We start from the raw sequence: 14,304 nt of genomic DNA, 5'->3' as shown, positions 1-14,304 counted from the left end.
TTGAGCCAAAATGTTCTCCACCCGTGCCTCACTACACGTCACTGCGGCCATTACCGTTACGTCACTGATATAGGTCAAAAGCCGGGGTTGGAAATTTCTCTTGATACATGCGTGTAACAGTGAGCTAAAGGACACTGTTCTCTTTCCTAAACTACTGCAATAATGTGTAAGCGAGTAAACAGAAAACAAAATTACTACGTGTCAGCAGCAGGGCTGACGAGTATCGTCAAAACAACCGGTTTTCAGATACAAGTTTTTCATCCCAAATTTAATCTAGCTCTTAAAACCACTCACAATAACCCGTTTCGAAAAAATTTCGATCTTCGGTTTCTTACTGCTGTTATTTCGAACAATAAACGCAGACGACGCACAAAAGTTGAAAAATTCTACGACTTCCTCAGACTTTTGCATTATACGTTTCAGGATACACAGGATCAAAACACCAACTGAAGTAGATAAATAAAGGAAAACGTAGACCTTTCACCTTTCGCTGCTTTTCTCGAAATATAACTTTAGTTTAAATACTACGAAAAATTCACCAGTATTCACGTACTGATTCGAATTTTCTGTATCTCTGTTAAAAAAAATAACGTTTTAATCGAAGATCATACCACTTTCTCGGCATTACGAATAGTCAGGGCTAAAGAATGAAAACTGAAGTTGGAGAACTCTGTTTTCCGTCTTCAGTGATCGATTTATAAGGGCTGCAAGCAGGTACAGGCATATTAGCTAGACACAGGCAGCAGATCACGTAATTTCCATTTTATTAGAAACTATGAACGATTTGTTCAGTTTTTAATTTATTACTTTTGCCATATATTCGTTTCTGAAACTTCCTGGCAGATTACAACTGTCTGCCGGACCGAGACTCGAACTCGGGACCTCTGCCTTTCGCGGACAATTGCTCTACCAACTGAGCTACCCAAGCACGACTCACGCCCGGTACTCACAGCTTTACTTCTGCCAGTACCTCGTCTCCTACCTTCCAAACTTTACAGAAGCTCTCCTGCGAACCTTGCAGAACTAGCACTCCTGAAAGAAAGGATACTGCGGAGACATGGCTTAGCCACAGCCTGGGGGATGTTTCCAGAATGAGATTTTCACTCTGCAGCGGAGTGTGCGCTGATATGAAACTTCCTGGCAGATTAAAAGGTCGCGAGTTCGAGTCTCGGTCCGGCACACAGATTTAATCTGCCAGGAAGTTTCATATCAGCGCACACTCCGCTGCAGAGTGAAAATCTCATTCTCGAAATATTCGTTTCTCTATCATTATTGCATAGAAATGGCGGACAAATAATAAAGTCTTCTCTAAGATTTGTAGCGTTCATTTTGTTCAACTGTTTCGAATGGAAAGGCCGTTAAACTGGCACACCTGCCTAATAGGCCGAGGGCCACCCCCCCCCCCCTCCCACCAAACATATACACTCCTGGAAATTGAAATAAGAACACCGTGAATTCATTGTCCCAGGAAGGGGAAACTTTATTGACACATTCCTGGGGTCAGATACATCACATGATCACACTGACAGAACCACAGGCACATAGTCACAGGCAACAGAGCATGCACAATGTCGGCACTAGTACAGTGTATATCCACCTTTCGCAGCAATGCAGGCTGCTATTCTCCCATGGAGACGATCGTAGAGATGCTGGATGTAGTCCTGTGGAACGGCTTGCCATGCCATTTCCACCTGGCGCCTCAGTTGGACCAGCGTTCGTGCTGGACGTGCAGACCGCGTTAGACGACGCTTCATCCAGTCCCAAACATGCTCAATGGGGGACAGATCCGGAGATCTTGCTGGCCAGGGTAGTTGACTTACACCTTCTAGAGCACGTTGGGTGGCACGGGATTCATGCGGACGTGCATTGTCCTGTTGGAACAGCAAGTTCCCTTGCCGGTCTAGGAATGGTAGAACGATGGGTTCGATGACGGTTTGGATGTACCGTGCACTATTCAGTGTCTCCTCGACGATCACCAGTGGTGTACGGCCAGTGTAGGAGATCGCTCCCCACACCATGATGCCGGGTGTTGGCCGTGTCTGCCTCGGTCGTATGCAGTCCTGATTGTGGCGCTCACCTGCACGGCGCCATACACGCATACGACCATCATTGGCACCAAGGCAGAAGCGACTGTCATCGCTGAAGACGAGACGTCTCCATTCGTCCCTCCATTCACGCCTGTCGCGACACCACTGGAGGCGGGCTGCACGATGTTGGGGCGTGAGCGGAAGACGGCCTAACGGTGTGCGGGACCGTAGCCCAGCTTCATGGAGACGGTTGCGAATGGTCCTCGCCGATACCCCAGGAGCAACAGTGTCCCTAATTTGCTGGGAAGTGGCGGTGCGGTCCCCTACGGCACTGCGTAGGATCCAACGGTCTTGGCGTGCATCCGTGCGTCGCTGTGGTCCGGTCCCAGGTCGACGGGCACGTGCACCTTCCGCCGACCACTGGCGACAACATCGATGTACTGTGGAGACCTCACGCCCCACGTGTTGAGCAATTCGGCGGTACGTCCACCAGGCCTCCCGCATGCCCACTATACGCCGTCGCTCAAAGTCCGTCAACTGCACATACGGTTCACGTCCACGCTGTCGCGGCATGCTACCAGTGTTAAAGACTGCGATGGAGCTCCGTATGCCACGGCAAACTGGCTGACACTGACGGCGGCGGTGCACAAATGCTGCGCAGCTAGCGCCATTCGACGGCCAACACCGCGGTTCCTGGTGTGTCCGCTGTGCCGTGCGTGTGATCATTGCTTGTACAGTCCTCTCGCAGTGTCCGGAGCAAGTATGGTGGGTCTGACACACCGGTGTCAATGTGTTATTTTTTCCATTTCCAGGAGTGTAGAAGCGCCGCAACACGATGTGGCATGAACTCGTCTAATGTCTGAAGTAATGCTGGAGAGAACTGACACCACGAATCCTGCTGTGCTGTCCATAAATCCGTAAGAGTACAAGGGGGTGGAGATCTCTTCTGGACAGCACGTTGCAAGGCATCCCAGATATGCTCAATAATGTACACGTCTGAGGAGGTTGGTGGCCAGTGCAAGTGTTTAAACTCGGAAGAGTGTTCGTGGAGCCACTGTGTAGCAATTCTGGATGTGTGGCGCGTCGCATTATCCTGTTGGAATTGCCCATGTACGTCGCAGTGCACAGTGGACATGAATGGATGCAGGTGATCAGACAGGATTCTTACGTACGTGTTACCTGTCAGAGTCGTATCTAGACGAATATCAGTCCATCTGCGTATTCGCCCCCCCCCCCCCCACCACCACCACCACCACCATTACAGAGCTGCCCACAAATCAGTAAGAGTACGAAGGGCTGGAGATCCCTTCTGAACAGAACGTTCCAAGGCATGCCCGATATGCTCAATAATGTTCATGTGTGGGGAGTTTGCTTGCCAGCAGGAGTGTTTAAACTCAAAAATAGTCCTCTTGGAGCGACTCTGCAGCAATTGTGGACGTGTGAGGTGTCGCATTGTCCTGCTGGTATTGCCGAAGGCCGTCGGAATGCAGAATAGTCATGAATGGATGCAGGTGATCAGACAGGACGCTTGCCCCGACTGTGACACCACGTTCAAGCTGACTTAAATCTTGATATCCCGGCAGTGTAGGAGCAGTAACCGATCTATCAAGTACGCTAGACGCTTCCAGAATGAGATTTTTCACTCTGCAGCGGAGTGTGCGCTGATATGAAACTTCCTCGCAGATTAAAACTGTGTGCCGGACCGAGACTCGAACTCGGGACCTTTACCTTTCGCGGGCAAGTGCGCTACCAACTGAGCTACCCAAGCACGACTCACACCCCGTCTTCACATCTTTACTTCTGCCAGTATCTCGTCTCCTACCTTCCAAACTTCACAGAAGCTCTCCTGTGAACATTGCTCTTGCCCGCGAAAGACAAAGGTCCCGAGTTCGAGTCTCGGTCCGGCACACAGTTTTAATCTGCCAGGAACTTTCACGCCAGACACTTGTGTTACATAGGCGTTGCCGACCGCAGCACCGTATTCTGGCTTTGGCGCTTCAGTGGATATACCTTTAATCTTAACGGGAATTTTGATACAGTTAATATTTTGCTGACAAAATCGAAAGTTCTCTCTCGAAAAATTCATATGTACAGTTCTGATAGTGGGGAAAAATGTAACATTTACCATCAACAATTTCGTGACAATAGCAAAAATTTAAATAATGAATTAATCCAGTGGAAAAGCCGGCCGCGGTGGTCTAGCGGTTCTGGCGCTACAGTCCGGAACCGCGGGACTGCTACGGTCGCAGGTTCGAATCCTGCCTCGGGCATGGGTGTGTGTGATGTCCTTAGGTTAGTCAGGTTTAAGTAGTTCTAAGTTCTAGGGGATTTATGACCTAAGACGTTGAGTCCCATAGTGCTCAGAGCCATTGGAACCATTTTGGAATCCAGTGGAAAACATTAGGTGTCCAATGTGTTCATAAATATTTGTCCTATAATGTGTCGATTTATAAGTAGACTCCTTTCACCAGAAACAGCACTTTTCAATGACGATATCAGTCTTACAGTTGTGACAGAACACTCTTATCAAATACGCTTAAAAATATGTAAAACCAAAAATTTTAGTACCACTGTTATGGCAAACTGTGATGTGGATGTTTTTTGTTTTATGGGACTTAACAGACGTGGATGAACGAAAAATCAGTACCTGTTATAATCGAGACTGAACAACCACTGGAAAATACCGGTTATTCGTAACTAGAATTGTGGTGTCACCGCCAGACACCACACTTGCTAGGTGGTAGCTTTAAATCGGCCGCGGTCCATTAGTACATGTCGGACCCGCGTGTCGCCACTGTCAGTAATCGCAGACCGAGCGCCACCACACGGCAGGTCTAGAGGCGGACTAGCACTCGCCCCAGTTGTACGACGACTTTGCTAGCGACTACACTGACGAAGCCTTTCTCTCATTTGCCGAGAGACAGACAGAATAGCCTTCAGCTAAGTCCATGGCTACGACCTAGCAAGGCGCCATTAACCCTTTCTGGAGAGAGTCTCATTTGTATAGTCAAGAGAGATGTACCACAAGGATGAATTAAAGTTAAGTAAACAGACGCTACGTACTTTTCTTTAGTGCATTAATAACGTATCCTGTTCCAGACTTCACGCCAGTCGGCGAGTGTGTACGCGTGCCTTTCGGTTACCCGTCACTGTGAACTGGCTGTCTTACACTCCTGGAAATGGAAAAAAGAACACATTGACACCGGTGTGTCAGGCCCACCATACTTGCTCCGGACACTGCGAGAGGGCTGTACAAGCAATGATCACACGCACGGCACAGCGGACACACCAGGAACCGCGGTGTTGGCCGTCGAATGGCGCTAGCTGCGCAGCATTTGTGCACCGCCGCCGTCAGTGTCAGCCAGTTTGCCGTGGCATACGGAGCTCCATCGCAGTCTTTAACACTGGTAGCATGCCGCGACAGCGTGGACGTGAACCGTATGTGCAGTTGACGGACTTTGAGCGAGGGCGTATAGTGGGCATGCGGGAGGCCGGGTGGACGTACCGCCGAATTGCTCAACACGTGGGGCGTGAGGTCTCCACAGTACATCGATGTTGTCGCCAGTGGTCGGCGGAAGGTGCACGTGCCCGTCGACCTGGGATCGGACCGCAGCGACGCACGGATGCACGCCAAGACCGTAGGATCCTACGCAGTGCCGTAGGGGACCGCACCGCCACTTCCCAGCAAATTAGGGACACTGTTGCTCCTGGGGTATCGGCGAGGACCATTCGCAACCGTCTCCATGAAGCTGGGCTACGGTCCCGCACACCGTTAGGCCGTCTTCCGCTCACGCCCCAACATCGTGCAGCCCGCCTCCAGTGGTGTCGCGACAGGCGTGAATGGAGGGACGAATGGAGACGTGTCGTCTTCAGCGATGAGAGTCGCTTCTGCCTTGGTGCCAATGATGGTCGTATGCGTGTTTGGCGCCGTGCAGGTGAGCGCCACAATCAGGATTGCATACGACCGAGGCACACAGGGCCAACACCCGGCATCACGGTGTGGGGAGCGATCTCCTACACTGGCCGTACACCACTGGTGATCGTCGAGGGGACACTGAATAGTGCACGGTACATCCAAACCGTCATCGAACCCATCTTTCTACCATTCCTAGACCGGCAAGGGAACTTGCTGTTCCAACAGGACAATGCACGTCCGCATGTATCACGTGCCACCCAACGTGCTCTAGAAGGTGTAAGTCAACTACCCTAGCCAGCAAGATCTCCGGATCTGTCCCCCATTGAGCATGTTTGGGACTGGATGAAGCGTCGTCTCACGCGGTCTGCACGTCCAGCACGAACGCTGGTCCAACTGAGGCGCCAGGTGGAAATGGCATGGCAAGCCGTTCCACAGGACTACATCCAGCATCTCTACGATCGTCTCCATGGGAGAATAGCAGCCTGCATTGCTGCGAAAGGTGGATATACACTGTACTAGTGCCGACATTGTGCATGCTCTGTTGCCTGTGTCTATGTGCCTGTGGTTCTGTCAGTGTGATCATGTGATGTATCTGACCCCAGGAATGTGTCAATAAAGTTTCCCCTTCCTGGGACAATGAATTCACGGTGTTCTTATTTCAATTTCCAGGAGTGTATAAGTGCACTACAAGAATGACGGTATCTGTTGTAACCGGTCAGTCTTTTCCCGTCCCCAGTCACTAGCAGGTGGTGAGGTGGTGTCAGAAAGTCAGTGCCGGCAGCTGCGGCTATTGTCTCCCAGCGAGAAACGCCTCGCCGCCCGGATGTGGGATCGATCTTTGTAGTCGTGGCCTCGCTGTTTGGTTTCCATGGAGACGCGCCGTGCCGCGTCACGACGGCCGCTGCTAATTGGCGCCGCCTTACGTTACACGGGGCCGTACGCTCCGCCCGCATCTCCACCCACAAGATTTCTGAGGTCGTCCAGAGTCACTTGGTGAGCGTGCGGGTGTAAGCGATCTGTCGCTTCCAGCGGATCGGTGCGGGGCAATTGTATTTAGTCTGATTTCCTACCACCATTCATCTTTCTACACTAATGGCCATTAAAATTGCTACAGACGCGAAATTTAATCGACAGGAAGAAGATGCTGTGATACGCAATTGATTAGCTTTTCAGAGCATTCACACAAGGTTGGCGCCGGTCGCGACACCTACAACGTGCTGACACGAGGAATGTTTCCAACTGATTTCTCATACACAAACAGCAGTTGACAGGCGTTGCCTGGTGAAACGTTGTTGTGATGCCTCGTGTAAGGAGGAGAAATGCGTACCATCACGTTTCCTACTTTGATAAATGTCGAATTGTAGCCTATCGCGATTGCGGTTTATCGTATCGCGACATTGCTGCTCGCGTTGGTCGAGATCCAATGACTGTTAACAGAAGATGGAATCGGTGGGTTCAGGAGGGTAATACGGAACGCCTGGCTGGATCCCAACGGCCTCGCATCACTAGCAGTCGAGATGACAGGCATCTTATCGGCAAGGATCGTGCAGCCACGTCTCGATCCATGGGTCAACAGAAGGGGACGTTTGCAAGACAACAACCATCTGCACGAACAGTTCGACGACGTTTTCAGCAGCACGGACTATCAGCTCGGAGACCGTGGCTGCGGTTACCCTTGACGCTGCATCACAGACAGGAGCGCCTGCTATGGTGTCTCGACGACGAACCTGGGTGCACGAATGGCAAAACGTCATTTTTTTGGATGAGTCCAGATTCTGTTTACAGCGTCACGATGGTCGCATCCGTGTTTGGCGACATCGCGGTGAACGCACATTGGAAGCGTGTATTCGTCATCGCCATACTGGTGTATCACCCGGCGTGATAGTATGGGGTGCCATTGGTTACACGTCTCAGTCACCTCTTCTTCGCATTGACGGCTCTTTGAACAGTGAACGTTAGATTTCAGATGTGTTACGTCCCGTGGCTCTGCCCTTCATTCTATCCCTGCGAAACCCTACATTTCAGCAGGATAATGCACGACCGCATGTTGCAACTCCTGTACGGGCCGTTCTGGATACAGAAAATGTTCGACTGCCGTCCTGGCCAGCACATTCTCCAGATCTCTCACCAATTGAAAACGTTTGGTCAATGGTGGCCGAGCAACTGGCTCGTCACAATACGCCAGTCACTACTCTTGATGAGCTGTGGTATCGTGTTGAAGCTGCACGGGCAGCTGTACCTGTACACGCCATCCGAGCTCTGTTTGACTCAATGCCCAGGCGTATCGAGGCCGTTATTACGGCCAGAGGTGGTTGTTCTGAGTACTGATTTCTCAAGATCTATGCACTCAAATTGCGTGAAAATGTAACCACGTGTCAGTTCTACTATAATATATTTGACCAATGAATATTCGTTTATCATCTGCATTTCTTGTTGGTGTAGCAATTTTAATGGCCAGTAGTGTAGCTTCACCAAATCTACATCTACACTGCCGGAAAGAAAATTAGTACACCATTTTGGAGGTTTCCAATTAACTTAAGATTTATTGTTGCAACAGCATATGGAGTGCATTTACAGATCAGTGGCACAAGGGGTTCTGTGATTCCAGGTATCGATCCCTGATGGAACGCCCATATTAGTATGTGGTGTACCTCCAGGGGTGCCAACGCAGGCCAGCACTCTGGCATCCAGTCGATCGTACAGATGGCGAATACTGTCCTGAGTTATGTTACCCCACGCCTGCTCGCCTTTCTCTTGTAGTTGTGTAAGAGCTGTCGGTTGACGAGTTGCTGGGGTCACTTCTCGTTCCGTCAGATGCTACACGTGCTCGACAGGAGACACGTCTGGAATACATGCTATCAGGAAAGCCACAGCAGTTCTTTCATAGTACGAGGTGCATTCAAGTGCATTTTTTCTAATTAACTACTCACCCGAAATCGATGAAACTGGCGTAACTTCTCGACGTAATCGCCCTGCAGACGTACACATTTTTCTCAACGCTGACGCCACGATTTCATGGCAGCGGCGAAGGCTTCCATAGGAGTCTGTTTTGACCACGGGAAAATCGCTGAGGCAATAGCAGCACGGCTGGTGAATGTGCGGCCACGGAGAGTGTCTTTCATTGTTGGAAAAAGCCAAAGGTCACTAGGAGCCAGGTCAGGCGATTAGGGAGCATGAGGAATCACTTCAAAGTTGTTATCACGAAGAAACTGTTGCGTAACGTTAGCTCGATGTGCGGGTGCGTTGTCTCTGTGAAACAGCACACGCGCAGCCCTTCCCGGACGTTTTTGTTGCAGTGCAGGAAGGAATTTGTTCTTCAAAACATTTTCGTAGGATGCACCTGTTACCGTAGTGACGATTACGCTCTCGCTGTCTCAGAACATTGACACCATCATTTTTTGAGCACTGGCGGTTACCCGAAATTTTTTTGGTGGCGGTGAATCTGTGTGTTTCCATTGAGCTGACTGGCGCTTTGTTTCTGGATTGAAAAATGGCATCCTCGTCTCATCCATTGTCACAACCGACGAAAAGAAAGTCCCATTCGTGCTGTCATTGCGCGTCAACATTGCTCGGCAACATGCCACACGGGCAGCCGTGTGGTCGTCCGTCAGCATTCGTGGCACCCACCTGGATGACACTTTTCGCATTTTCAGGTCGTCGTGCAGGATTGTGTGCACAGAACCCACAGAAATGCTAACTCTGGAGGCGATCTGTTCGACAGTCATTCGGCAATCCCCCAAAACAATTCTTTCCACTTTCTCGATCACGTCGTCAGACCGGCTCGTGCGAGCCCGAAGTTGTTTCGGTTTGTTGTCACACGATGTTCTGCCTTCATTAAACTGTCACACCCACGAGCGCACTTTCGACACATCCGTAACTCCATCACCACATGTCTCTTTCAACTGTCAATGAATTTCAATTGGTTTCACACCACGCAAATTCAGAAAACGAATGATTGGACGCTGTTCAAGTAAGGGAAACGTCGCCATTTTAAGTATTTAAAACAGTTCTCATTCTCGCCGCTGGCGGTAAAATTCCATCTGCGGTACGGTGCTGCCATCTATGGGATGTATTGACAATGAACGTGGCCTCATTTTAAAACAATGCGCATGTTTCTATCTCTTTCCAGTCCGGAGAAAAAAAATCGGAGGCCTTAGAACTTGAATGCACCTCGTATATATAATCATCTGAGGTCATCAGTCCCCTGGACTTAGAACTAATTAAACCTAACTAACCTAAGGACATCACAGACATTCATGCCTGAGGCAGGATTCGAACCTGCGACCGTAGCAGTCGCGCCTAGAACTGCTCGGCCAGCGCGGCCGGCCGGTCGATGAACTGCCGCAGTGCATAGATTAGATTAGATTAGATTAGATTAATACTTGTTCCATAGATCATGAATACGACACTTCGTAATGATGTGGAACGTGTCAGGTTAAAAAAAGGTGTCTGCACAAGATATTAAATTACAGAAAATATTGCGTGACACATTTTTTTCCCGCCATTACTGAAACGAAGCTGGTATCGTAAACTTCGGTTAATTCACAAAGATGCCGTTGCCCTCGATTTGTTATAAACGACACTGACAACTGTTGTTCCTCTCGCACCGATACTCGCAGCTGGTTGTGGATTCGACTCCTGACACCCACTACTACTCTTGAGGCTGTTCTGTTTTTTCGAGGCCTGCACTGATATTCCGAGAGGCGGACACACTGCTCTGAGTGTTTCGCAGCTCCGGTGGATGTGACAGCCGGTGAAATCTTAATAATAAACTGAGCGACGGGGCGGGAATTGGGCATCTGCCTATCGAATTCGCTTCGAGCAACAATTTCGGCCGCGGTAATCTGTCGCAGTCAGCCGTCATCGCATTTAATGGGATGCAGTGTGCTGGCGGCAGACCGTTCGATGGGACAGTCCCAGTCCCATTACGGCGGTAATTTTCGACGATTCCGGCCAGTAAATGCTGTCTGCTAACTGCACAGCTGCTGTTTCCACACGGCTGTGTACTCGGACCGCCGCTTTTGTGCGACTGAGCATCACGTCGTCACACACGTCGTTCAGTTTACTCCGTATGCTCCCGAAAAACTACACTTCCACTCAGCACCAGAGATAAGTGTGTTATGGGAAGTCCGATCGCGCAGAAGAATCAAGCGAGATTTTTTCTGCATGGAACTGTTTCCTGTCCTTTCTGCCCTTGCTGGATATTAATGGTCTTGCAGACAATGTTAATACGAGGCGTGTTTTTTGAAGTAAGTACCGTTTTGAAATTACAAAAAGACATGCTAAGATATCTCAATAATTTTATTTTTACATGAAAGCCTGTACCTTAATCTAAGCACTGACGCTATTACAGTCTGATTCTTCCTTGTTTACGTTGTGTATGGCTCAAATGGCTCTGAGCACTATGGGACTTAACTACTGAGGTCATCAGTCCCCTAGAACTTAGAACTAGTTAAACCTAACTAACCTAAGGACATCACACAGATCCATGCCCGGGGCAGGATTCGAACCTGCGACCGTAGCGGCCGCGCGGTTCCAGACTGTAGCGCCTAGAAACGCTCGGCCACTTCGGCCGGTTACGTTGTGTACTGAGTGTTTTAAGATGCCTCCGATAATCGTGAGTCCCGCCGACTGTGAAGTGCGGGCTGTTGTAAGATTTCTTAGTGCTGAAGGCCTAAAAGCGATCGATATTCATCGTGAGATCTGTGCAGTTTACGGAGAAAACATTATTCGTGACGGAATGGTAAGAAAGTGGGTGACAGCATTTAAAGATGGCCGCGTAAATGTGCACGATGAAAAACGGAGTGGGCGTCCTTCGGTCGTTAATGAAAGTTTGGTGCAGGAAGTGGACAATAAGGTGACACAAAACAGACGCTTTACGATTTCCTCCTTGCGGGATGACTTTCCTAATGTTTCTCGTAGTGTTTTGTATGGCATTGTGACCGACCACTTAAATTACCGAAAATTGTGCGCTCGTTGGGTACTGAAAATGTTGACGACAGATGTGCACAAAACCAAACGTTTAGACAGTGCATCGACTTTCCTTGAGCGGTACCACTACGACAGTGATGATTTCTTAAGCCAAATTGTTACGGACGATGAAACGTGGGTGGCCTACACGAGAATCAAAGCAACAGTCCATGGAAGTTGAGCAAGGGCATCGCTTTGCTGCAAGACAATGCCCGTCCGCATGTGGCGAATCAGACCAAAGACGTCATCACATCTTCTCGATGGGAAACTCTAGACCATCCTTCGCACAGCCCCGATCTTGCGCCCAGTGACTGCCGTCTGCTCCTGCACTTGAAGAAACACCTCGGCGGCCAGCGTCTTCGAGACGATGACGGAGTCAAAACAGTGGTGATGCAGTGGTTAAAACAAGTCAGGCGGAAGACTTCTATGAGGAGGGTATTCAAACACTGGTACAACGTTATGACAAGTGCCTCAATACTGACGGAAATTATGAAAAAAAGTAGATTAAGGTACAGGATTTCGTAAAAAAATAAAATTATTGAGATATCTTAGCACGTCTTTTTTTAATTTCAAAACGGTACTTACTTTAAAAACACGCCTCGTAGTACTCACAGACATTTTGTAGTTATGTATAATGGAATAATCACATAAGCTCAATCGGGGGGGGGGGGGTAGTTGCGTGGTTTAAGGCAACTTGCCACGGTTCGCGCGGCTTCCCCCGTCGCAGGTTCGAGTCCTTCCTTTGGCATGGGTGTGTTTGTCGTCCTTAGCGTAAGTTAGTTTAACTTGGATTAAGTAATGTGTAAGCCTAGGGTCCCATGGGAACTTACGTACACCACTACTCAGGCGTTGATAAAGCAGGGGGCAGACTTCGGTTTATAGGCACAATATTCAGGAAGTTCGGTCTACAAATGAGATACTTAAGAATACACTGCTGGCCATTAAAATTGCTACACCACGAAGATGACGTGCTACAGACGCGACATTTAACCGACAGGAAGAAGGTGCTGTGATATGCAAAGGATTAGCTTTCCAGAGCATTCACACAAGGTGGGCGCCTGTGGCGACACCTACAACGTGCTGACATGCGGAAAGTTTCCAACCGATTTCTCATACACAAACAGCAGTTGACCGGCGTTGCCTGGTGAAACGTTGTTGTGATGCCTCGTGTAAGGAGGAGAAATGCGTACCATCACGTTTCCGACTTCGATAAAGGTCGGATTGTAGCCTATCGCGATTGCGGTTTGTCGTATCGCGACATTGCTGCTCGCGTTGGTCGAGATACAATGACTGTTAGCAGAATATGGAATCGATGGGTTCAGGAGGGTAATACGGAACGCCGTGCTGAATCCCAACGGCCTCGTATCACTAGCAGTCGAGATGACAGGCATCTTATCCGCACGGCTGTAACGGATCGTGCAGCCACGTCTCGATCCCTGAGGCAACAACCATCTGCACGAACAGTTCGACGACGTTTGCAGCAGCACGGACTAAGCTCTGAGACCGTGACTGTGGTTACCCTTGACGCTGCATCACAGACTGGAGCGCCTGCGACGGTGTACTCGACGATAAACCTGGGTGCACGAATGGCAAAACGTCATTTTGTCGGATGAATGGAGGTTCTCTTTATAGCATCATGATGGTCGCATCCGTGTTTGGCGACATCGCGGTGAACGCACATTGGAAGCATGTATTCGTCATCGCCATACTGGCGTATCACCCGGCGTGATGGTATGGGGTGCCATTGGTTACGTGTCTCGTTCACCTCTTGTTACCATTGACGGCACTTTGAACAGTGGACGTTACATTTCAGATGTGTTACGACCCGTGGCTCTACCCTTCATTCGATCCCTGCAAAACCCTACATTTCAGCAGGATAATGCACGACCGTATGTTGCAGGTCCTATTCGGGCATTTCTGGATACAGAAAATGTTCGACTGCTGCCCTGGCCAGCACATTCTCCAGATCTCTCACCAATTGAAAACGTCTGGTCAATGGTGGCCGAGCAATTGGCTCGTCACAATACGCTAGTCACTACTCTTGATGAACTGTCGTATCGTGTTGAAGCTGCATGGGCAGCTGTACCTGTACACGCCATCCGAGAATTGTGAAGGTGGTTCCATGAAACCCTGCCAGGAACTTAAATGTGATTTGCAGAGTATCCATGTAGGTGTAGAAAATTCTCGAACAGCTGTGCAACTAAGATCTTACCAGAATGACATTTTCACCCTGCAGCGGAGTGTGCGCTGATATGAAACTTCCTGGCAGATTGAAAGTGTGTGCCGGACCGAGACTCGAACTCGGGACCTTTGCCTTTCGCGGGCAAGTGCTCTACCAACTGAGCTACCCAAGCACGACTCACGCCCCGTCCTCACAGCTTTATTTCTGCC

At 49.6% G+C, this 14,304-nt stretch overlaps 1 protein-coding gene and 1 non-coding gene across 2 annotated transcripts in view; one reads left to right on the top strand and one right to left on the bottom strand.

Moving 5' to 3' along the window:
• Nucleotides 1-14,304, top strand: part of LOC126108225 (uncharacterized) — a 927,355-nt gene that overhangs the window by 538,452 nt on the left and 374,599 nt on the right. The window lies entirely within an intron of this gene.
• Nucleotides 855-929, bottom strand: Trnas-cga (transfer RNA serine (anticodon CGA)). Its single transcript has one exon. It is a non-coding gene; the product is annotated as a tRNA-Ser (tRNA).

Source organism: Schistocerca cancellata, chromosome 11, assembly GCF_023864275.1.
Source record: "Schistocerca cancellata isolate TAMUIC-IGC-003103 chromosome 11, iqSchCanc2.1, whole genome shotgun sequence".
Taxonomy (NCBI): Eukaryota; Metazoa; Arthropoda; class Insecta; order Orthoptera; family Acrididae; genus Schistocerca; species Schistocerca cancellata.
This window is presented reverse-complemented; position numbering and strand designations above follow the sequence as displayed.